Source organism: Canis lupus, chromosome 35, assembly GCF_003254725.2.
Source record: "Canis lupus dingo isolate Sandy chromosome 35, ASM325472v2, whole genome shotgun sequence".
Classification (NCBI taxonomy): domain Eukaryota; kingdom Metazoa; phylum Chordata; class Mammalia; order Carnivora; family Canidae; genus Canis; species Canis lupus.
The window spans coordinates 26,128,642-26,140,971 of record NC_064277.1 but is presented as its reverse complement, the minus strand read 5'-3'; the positions used below and the strand labels follow the sequence as shown (position 1 = coordinate 26,140,971).

Below are 12,330 nucleotides of genomic sequence, written 5' to 3'. Positions count from 1 at the left end.
AGGCTGATTATATACGTGGGAATTGGGAGGGGTTTGAGGAGAGCATGATCTTTAAGGAATTTTGGAAGCAAGGTTTCCAGGACCTTGAGGGGGCTAGCTTTGGTGGGAAAAGGTCACTTGTTACCGTCTAATAAAACCTGAGTCATGAGACCCTTCAGATGGATATAGGTGGGCCATGCGCTTGGGGGATGATCGCCAACATATATCTTGGGGGTTTAGAGATAAAGGAAATTTCTGAAGGAGTTTGTATATGTTGGAGTAGACTTCCAACCTCCTGGGGGTCGGGCTAAGATGGCTTTTCTCCCTTAGCAAAGTATGAACATTGAGGCAGGTGAGTCCATAAAGGAATGTCCCTTTGCCTGTTTCAAGGACTTGTCAATGTGCTGCCCCAGGCTCCTGCCTTGTCCTCAGCTAGCCCTGTGTCTCCCCATCACTGTGACAGATTGTCTCTCTGGTGCAGGTCAGAAAATCCCCCACTGGCTGGTTAAGAGTTTCATTTCGAGGGGGAGGGGGGATTGTAACAGCAGTCAGGTTAGGTATTCAGCCCAGGTTCGGGGATGTGGCCTAAATGACACCCTTTGGGGACCTGTGGCTTTCTTTTTCATGGAATAAATATATATTTGGCGGGTGTTGTGTTCCAGGCACAGAGGTCCAATAGCCCTTGGAATTTCCTGAGTGATGAGAACCACAAAAGGTGCCTTTTGTTATGTTAATTAAGTGAATTTTGGAAAGCCTCTGGGTCCCCTGAGGAAGGAGACAGGTTGCCAGGGAAGCCAACCTTGAAAATCACTAGCTATTAGTTTAACCAGACTTGAGTAGAAAGAGAATCAAAGGTGGGGGCTGAGAGGAGACTTACTTTGTGTAAGAGCCAGTCTCTGAAGACTGAGCAGAATGTAATGTGTCTGTCAGTGATCACCCTGTTGGGCTGACCTCATGGAATGTCATTGAAGTGACCCTATGACAATTCTGTCAGAGTGGGCAGTGAGGCTCCAACGAGATACCCAGAGACCAGAGAACAAAAGGCCGTGGCCCACGGTGGGGAAGCTCCAGGTCTAGCCTGGCAGCACTCCAAAACAACGCCACAAGAAACTGGATTAAACCAGATAAGCTCAAGGTGGCTGACAAAATAGGCCATAGTTCACATTATTCCTTCATTATACTCCATTAACATACTAAAATCTCCCCCCTGAACCATTACAAGAAACCCCTAACCAAATAAGGGGGCAGGGGGCAATGTTCATAGCAGCAATGTCCACAATAACCAAACTGGAAGGAGCCGCGATGTCCTTCAACAGATGACTGGATAAAGAAGATGTGGTGTATGTATACAATGGAGTATTACTCAGCCATCAGAAAGGATGAATACCCACCATTTGCTTTGATGTGGATGGAACTGGAGGGTTAAAAAAAAAAAAAAGGAACTGGAGGGTATCATGCTGAGTGAAGTAAGTCAATCAGAGGAGGACAATCATTATATGGTTTCACTTATACGGGGAATATAAGAAATAGCAAAAGGGATTATAAGGGAAAGGAGGGGACCTGAGTGGGAAAAATTAGAGGGAGACAACCATGAGAGATTCCTAACTCTGGGAAACAAACAAAGGGTTGTGGAAGGGGAGGTGGGGGGGGGGGGTTGGGGTAATTGGGTGATGGGCACTGAAGAGGGCACTTGATGGGATGAGCACTGGGTGTTATACTATATGTTGGCAAATTGAATTTAAATTTTAAAAATGTAAAAAACAAACAAATAAGGGGGGCGAAGCATGTAACCAGCAAAAAAGCTTGTAATCTTGTTTCCAAGAAATCTGCCTGAAGTCATAATTATTCTGCCCCCTGGTTAACAGCCGTCAATGAAAGATAGGAGCTGAAACTCCAGGGCGGGCAGCTCTCTCCTCCTTGAGCTGACCTGCTCTCACATCTCGAGAGGATACTTTGGCTCTAATAAACTTTCCTGCTTGACCCCATCATCCACTGCCCTGTGTCTGTCTTTGAATTCTTTCTGGTGAGGAGACCAATTCTTTTTGGTGACATCTTTGGGCCGGATTGGGTTGAGACCCCAGGGCCCAGGGTCTCCCTAGTCCATCTCGCAACAGTTCCAGGCTGGAGTCACGAGAACCTTGGCAGCTTCTAACTTGGTTTCTTGGAATGCTCGATCTTGGGCAGCTCTGTCTGAGAACCCAGTGACCAGACTGAGAAAACCAAAGCACACGGAGAGGCCCTGGCTTGGCACCCTGGCCCACAGCTGGGGCTAAGCTCCTAGCAGACCCCACACATCTGCCACCAATGCCTGTCATGTGAGTGTGTCCTCTGAGACATCCTAGCCCAGGCAGGCCCTCGAGGGTTGGGGTTCTTGCTGACACCACAGGAAACGGAATTGCCCACACCAGCCTGCAGAATCAAGAAAGTTATTAACACCACTTTTTAACAATCACAGCACATCACTACAAACATCGGTTTGAAATGACAGATTGGGGATCCCTGGGTGGCGCAGCGGTTTGGCGCCTGCCTTTGGCACAGGGCGCGATCCTGGAGACCCGGGATCGATTCCCACGTCAGGCTCCCGGTGCATGGAGCCTGCTTCTCTCTCTGCCTGTGTCTCTGCCTCTCTTTCTCTCTCTGTGACTATCATAAATAAATAAAAATTAAAAAAAAAATTATGAAATGACAGATTGGCATCCCTGGGTGGCACAGTGGTTTAGTGTCTGCCTTCGGCCCTGGGCATGATCCTGGAGTCCTGAGATAGAGTCCCACATCGGGCTCCCTGCATGGAGCCTGCTTCTCCCTCTGCCTGTGTCTCTGCCTCTCTTTCTCTCTCTCTCATGAATAAATAAATAAAATATTTAAAAAAAAAAGAAATAACACAGATGTATTAGTTTATTGTTCTGTAGGTCTAAAGTCTGGTGTTGTCTCACCAGGCTGAAATCAAGGCATTGGCAGGCTGCATTCCTTTCTGGGAAGCTTTAGGAACCCATGTCTTTGTTTTCTTATGGCTGTAAGCTAGCAGGAGCCTTGGCTCAACATGGGTGCCAGGCCTTCTGAAATCCTGCCTCTCTGACCTAGTCTCCGCTTCCTGCTGCCACTTTCATGGACTCTTGTGATTGGGATCACCTCCCCGTCTCAAGGTCCTTAACCTTAATCACGTCTACAAAGTCCCTTTTACTATATAAAAATCACAGTTTCCAGGAATGAGCAGTGTCTCTGGCATTATTTTGCCCACCTCAAGCCACTATGCTCTGGGACGCTGTTACATTTTAGTAGATCATCAGAACACATTGTGAGCTGTATCCTGACAGCGCTGAAGACTCTGAACTTTACCTTGAAGACCATGGGGAATCAGAAAAGGAGGTCACTGTAGTTGGTATCTTTGCAAGCTTGTCCTGCCCCTGCTGTGCAAGTGGGGGCCACAGCTAGCACACAGGGGCCATTATGCAAATTATGTAATAACAACCCACTTTGGTGCATGAATTACAGAAAGGTGGCTGTCAGGGCTCAGGCCCTTGACAACCCTATTCACCTGATCCACACGTTCCTGCAGGGCACCTCATGGGACAGGCCTGTATAGAGAAGTAGCATAAAACAAGCAGGAATAGAAGCCAAGAAACCAGTTTGGAGGCTGTAGACAGGAGAGAGAAAAGACACTGGGGTCAGGAAGAGGATAATTATCTCCAGTAAAACAGTGGTAGTGATCCACAGCAGGATAAAGAAGATGCATTCAGGGAGTACAGAACACGGAGAATTCACAGTAGCTGGTAGGATGTGGCAGGAAAGACAGAGCAGGGGGCTGAAAAGAACAGGAGCATGAGGGTGCCATTCACCCACCATACAGGAGCCAGTCTTCTCTCAGGTGATGCTTTTCTTACGAAGACATGAAATTTGAAAACTAGGGATAAAACAGTGCAAAAGACAGGCCTGACTCTGGTGCCTTACCACAGTCATCCATGCAGAGGGTGAAGGGCCATTGCACACTGGCACCTGGCATCCCCCAGCTCCATGACATGTGGTCTGGAGGGGAATGATGAGGACGTGTTGCTGGGAATCATATTCTTTACAGACTCAAAAACTGGCTCAAAATTGAGAGGGCTCAGCAGGTAAGGCTAGGGTAGGAGACTAAGAAGAAGAAGGAGAAGAAAAAAAAGGATAAGGAGATGGTAACAGGAAAATATTTCAGGATAAAATCTAGGCTGGTCTTCTTGTCAAAAGGAAAGAAATCTTAACGCTTTCCTTAATCTGAGAACTGTGGTTTCTTCCTGCTTAAAAACCACAGTTTCAGTAAACTTGCCCAAATTACTATCAGGAGCCAGCTTCTAGTACTTCTTACCCTCTCTAGATATACATAAAACTTGTGAGAAAAAATCCTACCCATAGTGTCTTCCTCTCCCTCCCCTACAGAGGAGACAACCATAGAGCTCCCCAAATCTTTTTTTTTTTTGAGCTCCCCAAATCTTGTTGAACAAATGGGGTCCAGGTATGCAAGTGGGATGTGGCTTCCCTCAGCCCTCCTATCATCCCACCCCATCTCCCCCTAGGCTTTTCATTTCTAAAGATTGTTCTCTTTCCTTTTCTACCCTGGTGTTTCTCAAACTTGCTCTAGTGGGATCTATAATTAGAAATAGCATTCACATCACAACCCTTACTTGTGATGCATGCTGCCATTTTGTATTTTCTTCTCTTTCACCTAAATTGAAATTCTAGTTGGGATCCACTAAAGTGATTTCAGAACCCATAAAAGCGTTATAAGCTGCAATTTGAAAAACATACCACCTTGATGTGGGAACAAAGGGCTAGCTGAGAAGAAAGCACATTGACAAGCCTTTGAAACAGGCAGAGGGATATTCCTCTATGGACTCAACTGCCTCGATGTTCATACTTTGCTAAGGGCAGAAGGCAATCTCAGCCTGACCCTCAGGAGCCTGTAAGTCTACTTTAACATATAAAAATTCCTTTAGAAAAAAAAAATTCCTTTAGAAATTTCCTTTATCTCTAAACCCCCAAGATACATGTTGGCGATCATCCCCAAGCACACTGCCAACCGATATCCACCTGAAGGGTCTCATGACTCAGGTTTTATTAGAAGGTAATAAGTGACCTTTCCCAACAACAGCTGGCCCCCTCAAGGTCCTGGGAACCTTGCTTCCAAAATTCCTTAGAGAACAAGCTCTCCTCAAACCCCTCCCAACTCCCACGTATATAATCAGCCTCCCCTCCCAGGCCCCAGGGCAGCAGCTCTTCCTGCCCTTGGGTCCTGTCCCTGTGCTTTAATTAAACCACCATTTTGCACCAAAGACATCTCAAGAATTCTTTCTTGGCCATGGGCTCTGGACCAAACCTATATTCCAAAACTTCATCACCTTTGACCTTACATTTAAACTTCCAGTACCAACTCAAGATGTAAATTTCAATCATATCTTATACTAACCACTTCTTGTCTTTTAAGCTCTTCTTCTCTTGTCTTCTGGTAAATTATTGAATGCATCTCCTTCCTCCTCACGTCTTGACCTCCTTACTTATGCAGCCTAGGTTTCGTGGGTAATTCCCAGCATTACCAACTAGGATAGCCTTCATTGTCCTCTGGTCAAACCAAACATGCCACCACTTTCTCCAAAAACTGAATGTCTGCAGGGTAGAGATACCCCTAAGTGTGCCCCTCTCTTTAGCCCATTCTTAACCAAACTTCAGCCTCCACTCCAAGGAAACCCCTGTTGAGTCCCAGTGGACTCTATCTTGAGGCGCTTGGTGGTAAATCCTCAGCCTTTGCTTGGGTCTGCTTCTCAGGAGCATTTTGCCAGTTGGTATTTCCTCTTTATGGAAACACATTCTTCATTGGCCTCTGGAACACCACACCCTCTTGGTTTTCCTTCTACTTCAATGTAGTTCCTTCTTTATTTCCTCCTCTCCCAACCTCTGAATTTTTTAGTTCTCCAGGGCTCTGAGCTGAACCTTACATATTCTACATGTGCACTCTGCCTGCCTGAGTTCACCAGGTCATGTGACTATAAGTATCCTCTACACCCTGATGATTCCCATAACCACCCCAACCCCCTTTCCCACTGAGCACAGTCAGGGATGGGACTGACATCCCCACAGAAGGTACACAGGTACACAATGCCTTGATCTCTCTAGCCTACAGATCTGCTCCTGCTGCAGTTCTCCTCATCTTTTTTTTTTTTTAAGACTTTATTTATTCATGAGAGACAGAGAGAGAGAGGCAGAGACACAGGAAGAGAGAGAAGTAGGCTCCCTGCAAGGAGCCCAATACAGGGACTCCATCCCCATACCAGGATCACACCCTGAGCCAAAGGTAGATGCTCAACCATTGAGCCACCCAGGCATCCCTCCAGTTCGCCTCACCTTGATTAAAGCACAGCAGTAACTTGAACTTGTGAAAGAAAACTTGGATTTTAAGTAAGTTATACTTTTAGTAAAGAAACTAAGGGAGTCTTGTTTCACTTAACTGCTTGGCTGCCCTTTCCTGTGAACACTGTTTTTCCTTTCTTCTGAAACAGTCTTGTTTCCACCAAAAATTAGTCTTTCCTGTATGTGTATATATAAGCCTTTGTCACAATTTACATGACATATCATCAAACAACGCTGGAGAAAGAGCATATAAATGTCTGTTTTACCGCGGTCCTTTTCACTATTTTCATCCTCAAAGTGTTTCCAAATTAGAGAAAGGTATTCTTTTTATCCCACTGGAAGTAAAGATTTTACAGGAGAGCAATGTTTTAACATTTTTTCCTATGGCCCACAACTATGCTAGGTATCTTGGAGGCACACGCCTGAGAAAGCCATCTCCTTCCATTTCTCTAAAGCCAGAAACTTCTTTAAGTGCTTCCACACATTTTGAAGATAGTAAACAGTGACCATAAGGCTTGATAAACTATGACTGCCTCAATATCATGAGTAAATTACAACATTTTTTAGCAGTGTTGCAGACAAGTTGTGTAGAACACTCACCAGATAATATCTTTTCATTTTCTTTGATAAAAAAGCTTATAGGCTAAGTGGAAATTTGCCAAAATTACATTTGCACCTTCTGCGAAACATGCAGATGTCTGAGCAAGGTCCATTTTGTATTTAATCACTAGTAATCACTAGTTTTATGTATCTGGAAGTTTTAATTAAATCTACATACTGATCAGGAAGAAGGTTTTCCATGCTATGCTTCAAATAATAGTACATAGGAGCTGGGGGAAATTTGTTCTTGTTGCTGTATCTTGACACACGACCCAATTTGGTGCCATATTGTAGAGAGCGAGTTCATCTGTTGGAATCAGCTCCATGGTGCAAGAGGCCAATACACAGCATAGAAATGTCCCGTCTTGTATGTCCTCGCCTTGCAATTTCTGAATCAGGAAATAGAGCAATCAATAAGATAATGCATGTGTTTCTTGTAGTATTAGACACAATGCTATTTTCAAATGAGTGTTGGTGTGGGAGGTGAAAAAAAATCTTTGATTCGGCAGGTCATGGGATTTGCAGATTTAGGTTCCCTATACAACTGCATGCCTCCTCTGACATGTAGAGTTCCAAATTCTCTTCCACATACTATGTAGTACCCTCCCTTTTGGTTACCTCCCACACCCAGGTGCACCTGTCTTTCCTTTTGTCCTTGGAATGACAGTCATTTCTACTTTTTCAGTGATGTCTGGGTCAGGCTGGCGTTCCTATGGTAATCATTCTCTTTTTCGTTATTCAAACTCTTAGAAAATATGGTCGCGCTGTTCCCAGGTTAAAAATTCACTCAGCATCGGAATTCCCACGTCACAGGGGTGGAAGGAGCACATCTCAGGGAAAAGAGTGCTGTAATAGGGCGGTTCGGTGATGGGAGCTACCCTTGTGGTGAGCACCGCAACGTGTATGCAGGCAGCTGTCCAATAGCTACGGTGGACACCTAACTAATGTGCCATCGTGTATCAGCCACATGGCGATGGGAAGTAATTAAACCAGCACTATCTGAACTCAGAGCACAAGGGCTCATCTACAGGCAGCATCACGCTGCTGCCGAATCGCTTCCCTCGCGGAGCGAAGTCACCGGGGGACGCAGCCCGGAGTGCGCGCCTCTTTGAACCACAGGCCGCAGCTCGCGGGACCCAAAAGAGGACGGCACTGCAGGTGCAGAGGAGCGACGACGCGGGACAGAGGCCCTGAGGTTAACGCCGCGGAGCCTCCAGCCCCGGGGCGGCTGTGCGAGACCGCAAGGGCGCGCCCGCCCTGAGCTCCCGACCACCTGCGGCCCGGGCAGGGGATCCAGCAGGCAGCCTCGGCGCGGACACCCGGGCACCCGGACACCCGGGCACACCTTCCTGTGCAGTCCCGTCCCATCCCGCACACCCGGCCCGGGCGCTCGCACGCCTGCAGGTGCGCTCCGGGCGCCGCGCGCTCTGCACCGAGTGTCCAGCGGGCCTGAGGCCGAAGGGAGTCTCCGGGTGGGACCCCCGCGGCCCCCAAGCGCAGGCCGTCTCCTGAAAAGGAGCAGCAGGAGGAACGCGTCCGCGGATGGAAGAGCAGAGCCTCGGTGCGGGCAACCTGCGCTGACTCACTGCGGGTGAGCGTGCGCCTCTCCAGGAGGGTAAATCGAGGAAATGTCCTCCTCGCGCCAGGGCGAGGTCGTCAACCTGGACGCAGGGGAGCCGAGGCGGTCGCGTCAACGCCTACTTTCTCCAGCGGCCTCGGGGTTAGGAGCCGTTGCAGGAGAGCATCTCATTTCTGAAGTGTAGAGGAAGGTAATCTGGGGAGGAACTAAATTGGGGCAAAAGTAAAATCCGCAGCGAATACTTCGCGCTGAGAGCGCTTGTGCCACCTGCCTCCTTAGCGCAGTAGGCAGCGCGTCAGTCTCATAATCTGAAGGTCCTGAGTTCGAACCTCAGAGGGGGCAGTAACGTTTTGAGCTCTTCTGGGTCAGGAAACAACAGCTTTCCTGCCGTTTTGGGCCCGACGTTATTCTGTCAAAGAGGTTAAGTCTCCACTTTCTCCCACCTGATCAGTAGATAAGTACATATGGATGTTCTTTACTTCTATGTGTGCAATGGCTTATCTTCGTCTCTTTCCAATGAACAAGCTCTTTTGTCCAAGTTCCTCTGATTTCTAGTCCTTCTTAGAACACTACCCTTCTATTGATGCAACTTAGTTCTTTTTTAAAAATATTTTATTGTATTTAAATTCAATTTGCCAAAAATAAAAAATAAAAAAAATAAAAAATAATAAATTCAATTTGCCAACATCTAGTATAACATACAGTGCTCAAGTGCAGCTTACTTTATTGAAAAAAAATGAATGCACAGATAAATGAAATCTGACATTCAATTTTCTCAGCAGGTCTTGTGGCTTCCTCTTCTCACATATAGGGTATCTTCTTGCGCTAGATTCTCTGTATAATCTGGTCCTAACCAGACCAGATTGCTCTAGACTCTCTGTATAATCTGGTCCCATCTGTACATTTAGGGTATCTTCTTACACTGGACTCTCTGTATAATCTGGTTCTTTAGAGAATGCCTCATCCTTATGGGAGCCCTCGCTATTCAGGATCTGTTCCTCTCCTTTGTAGAAACTATGTTTTAATTCACCCCAGAGTTTCTTAGGCTTGAAGGACTGACACACAGTAACCAGATGTCAGAGACGTTCCAAGCCAGAACCTGAATATATCATAACCATATTCATGCTTGATCAGTACATTCTCACCTATGTAAAATAAACTACCATGGAAATCAAATCTCTGCACCTGTAATAAGAGTAGTGGAAGTAATAAAATATCAATGAGGGCAGCCTGGGTGGCTCAGTGGTTTAGCGCTGCCTGGATCCAGGATCCTGGAGTCCTGGGATCAAGTCCCATGTCAGGCTTCCTGCATGGAACCTGCTTCTCCCTCTGCCTGTGTCTCTGTCTCTCGCCATCACTCTCTCTCTCATGAATAAATAAAATAAAATATCAATGACTATGATATGCAGCAACCATGGTCTGGAGCATTCACCACCAAAAACAAAACCAAGATGATTGATTGATTTTAAAGATTTTATTTATTTATTCATGAGAGACACAGAGAGAAGGCAAAGTCATAGGCAGAAGGAGAAGCAGGTCCCATTACTGCAGGGACCCTGATGTGGGACTCATCCCAGAATTCCGGGACCACGTCCTGAGACAAAGGCAGACACCCAACCGCTGAGCCACCTAGGTGTCCCAAGATGATTTATTTAAAGTTGTGTTGGAGGGTGTGGTTGGCCCTGGGCAGACGTGGAAACGCAGAATTCTGATCACAGCATGCTATTTTCCTGAATAAGGTATTATTGTAACAATGCAAGTTTAGATGAGAGTTTCTAGTTCTACCTAATTTGTATCCTTTACTGAACTTGATTGTCCAAAAAAAGCCTCTGCAGTGTTCATTTACCAACCAATTCTGGGGTAGAGCACTTCTGCTTCACTCAGAGAATTCTACACATGGCCACCCACATTCCTTAAGAAGGGATGTAATAACTTTACTCTGGCCTACTTTTTTTTTTAGCTAAATGAGATCAATAGGCAAAGATTATTACTCTGGGACCATGTGCATGTTAGTTCTTTTCACAAAGATTTGGACCATCCTACTGTAAAGCTCCCATGTATCCCCCACTATTTTTCCTCACTTTGTAGGGGAGTCACTTCTTCATTGCGGGCTAGAAATGCTTGACCCTAAAGATTTTTCCATCATGTGGCCACCTAGGTCATGTATCCCCGTGGTTTCTGCATAAAAGGATAGCTCTGCAAAAGTGAAGCCAGAGATGGACAGTGGAAACCGTAGGAAATTCAACAGGGAGTTGAATCCTAGGCCCTCAGATTAAAAGTCTGTTGCTCTACTGAGCACCATATCATAGCTGCTTTCCTCGAAATCCTAATGAGAAAAAAGTATTGGTCCTGAGTCCAAATGCCTTCCTTATTTTATTAAGATTTTTAATGTCTTTATTTTTTTTTACATTTTTATTTATTTATGATAGTCACACACAGAGAGAGAGGCAGAGACACAGGCAGAGGGAGAAGCAGGCTCCATGCACCGGGAGCCTGATGTAGGATTCGATCCCGGATCTCCAGGATCGCGCCCTGGGCCAAAGGCAGGCGCCAAACCGCTGCGCCACCCAGGGATCCCTATTTTTATTTTTTAAGCTTTTGTTTATTTATTCATGAGAGACATAGAAAGAGAGAGGCAGAGACACAGGCAGAGGAAGAAGCAGGCTCCATGCAGGAAGCCCAACACAGGACTTGATTCTGGGACCCCAGGACCACAACCAGAGCCAAAGGCAGATGCTCAATCGCTGAGCCAGCCAGGCATCCCAGAATGCCTTTCTTTTTAAATTCTGTTCATGTTCCTTTTACTTATTCCCAACTCCATTCCTTCCCCCTTTGTTTTTGTTTTTTGTTTTTTGTTTTTGCTTTGTTTTATTTTTCCCTTGCCCCTTTGAATATGGCTCCAGACTATTTCTGCCCCCAGGTCATTGGCAAAAAGTAACTTACATCCTTGTTTTAATTTTTTTAAAGATTTTATTTATTTATTCATGAGAGACACACAGAGAGAGGCAGAGACACAGGCAGAGGGAGAAGCAGGCTCCACGCAGGGAGCCTGACGTGGAACTTGATCCCCGGTCTCCAGAATCACGCCCTGGCCTGAAGGAGGCGCTAAACCGCTGGGCCACTGGAGCTGCCCTACATCCCTGTTTTAATGATGTAAGTGATTGTCATGAGATTCGTTTCTAATTATGCATTTATTCATGCCACCAGTAAAGGCAAATTTGAGGTGGTCTTCACAACTGTAGTACAATAAGATAAAATAGAAGAAGTTAATAGATTTAAGTCAGGATAAAGGGAGAATAGAGGTAGAAAATTAAGAAAGAAGTATGCATACTATAAATAGTGCCCCCCAACCTCCCACATACTTCCAATAGAGCAGGTTGTAAATGGAGATGACCTCCTCAAGGGGCTGAGAAGAGACTTCTCCCAGAAAGTGTTGTTTAAACTGAGAATGAAAGGCTTCATATAATAAGTTGCGCAGAAACGTGGCTCTAGCGTTCTAGGAGGAGCAAAGAGGACAGCACTTCCAGATAGTTGCAAGCAGGCCTGAAGTGCTGGCAGGCAGAAAGCTTTGGCAAGAATTGGTGGCAAGAAGGAGACAGGAACACAGGGCACATGGAAGACTGACAGGCTCTGAGATTATTATGGCCAGGGGTGGAGAATAGAGACCTCACTCTTGCAGCAGTGCAAAGTCACTGGGGATTTTAAGCAGAGAGAAATTACATGATCAGAGGTAATCTTGGAAAGATCATGCTGCTCTTGATGGGGGAACAGAGGACTAGCTGAGGACAAAGCACATT

The 12,330-nt window shown here is 46.0% G+C and overlaps 1 non-coding gene across 1 annotated transcript; it reads left to right on the top strand.

The window, feature by feature from the left end:
• The first annotated feature begins 8,802 nt into the window (after nt 1-8,802).
• TRNAM-CAU (transfer RNA methionine (anticodon CAU)) lies at nt 8,803-8,875 on the top strand. The gene has a single exon. It is a non-coding gene; the product is annotated as a tRNA-Met (tRNA).
• Nucleotides 8,876-12,330: the final 3,455 nt, after the last annotated feature.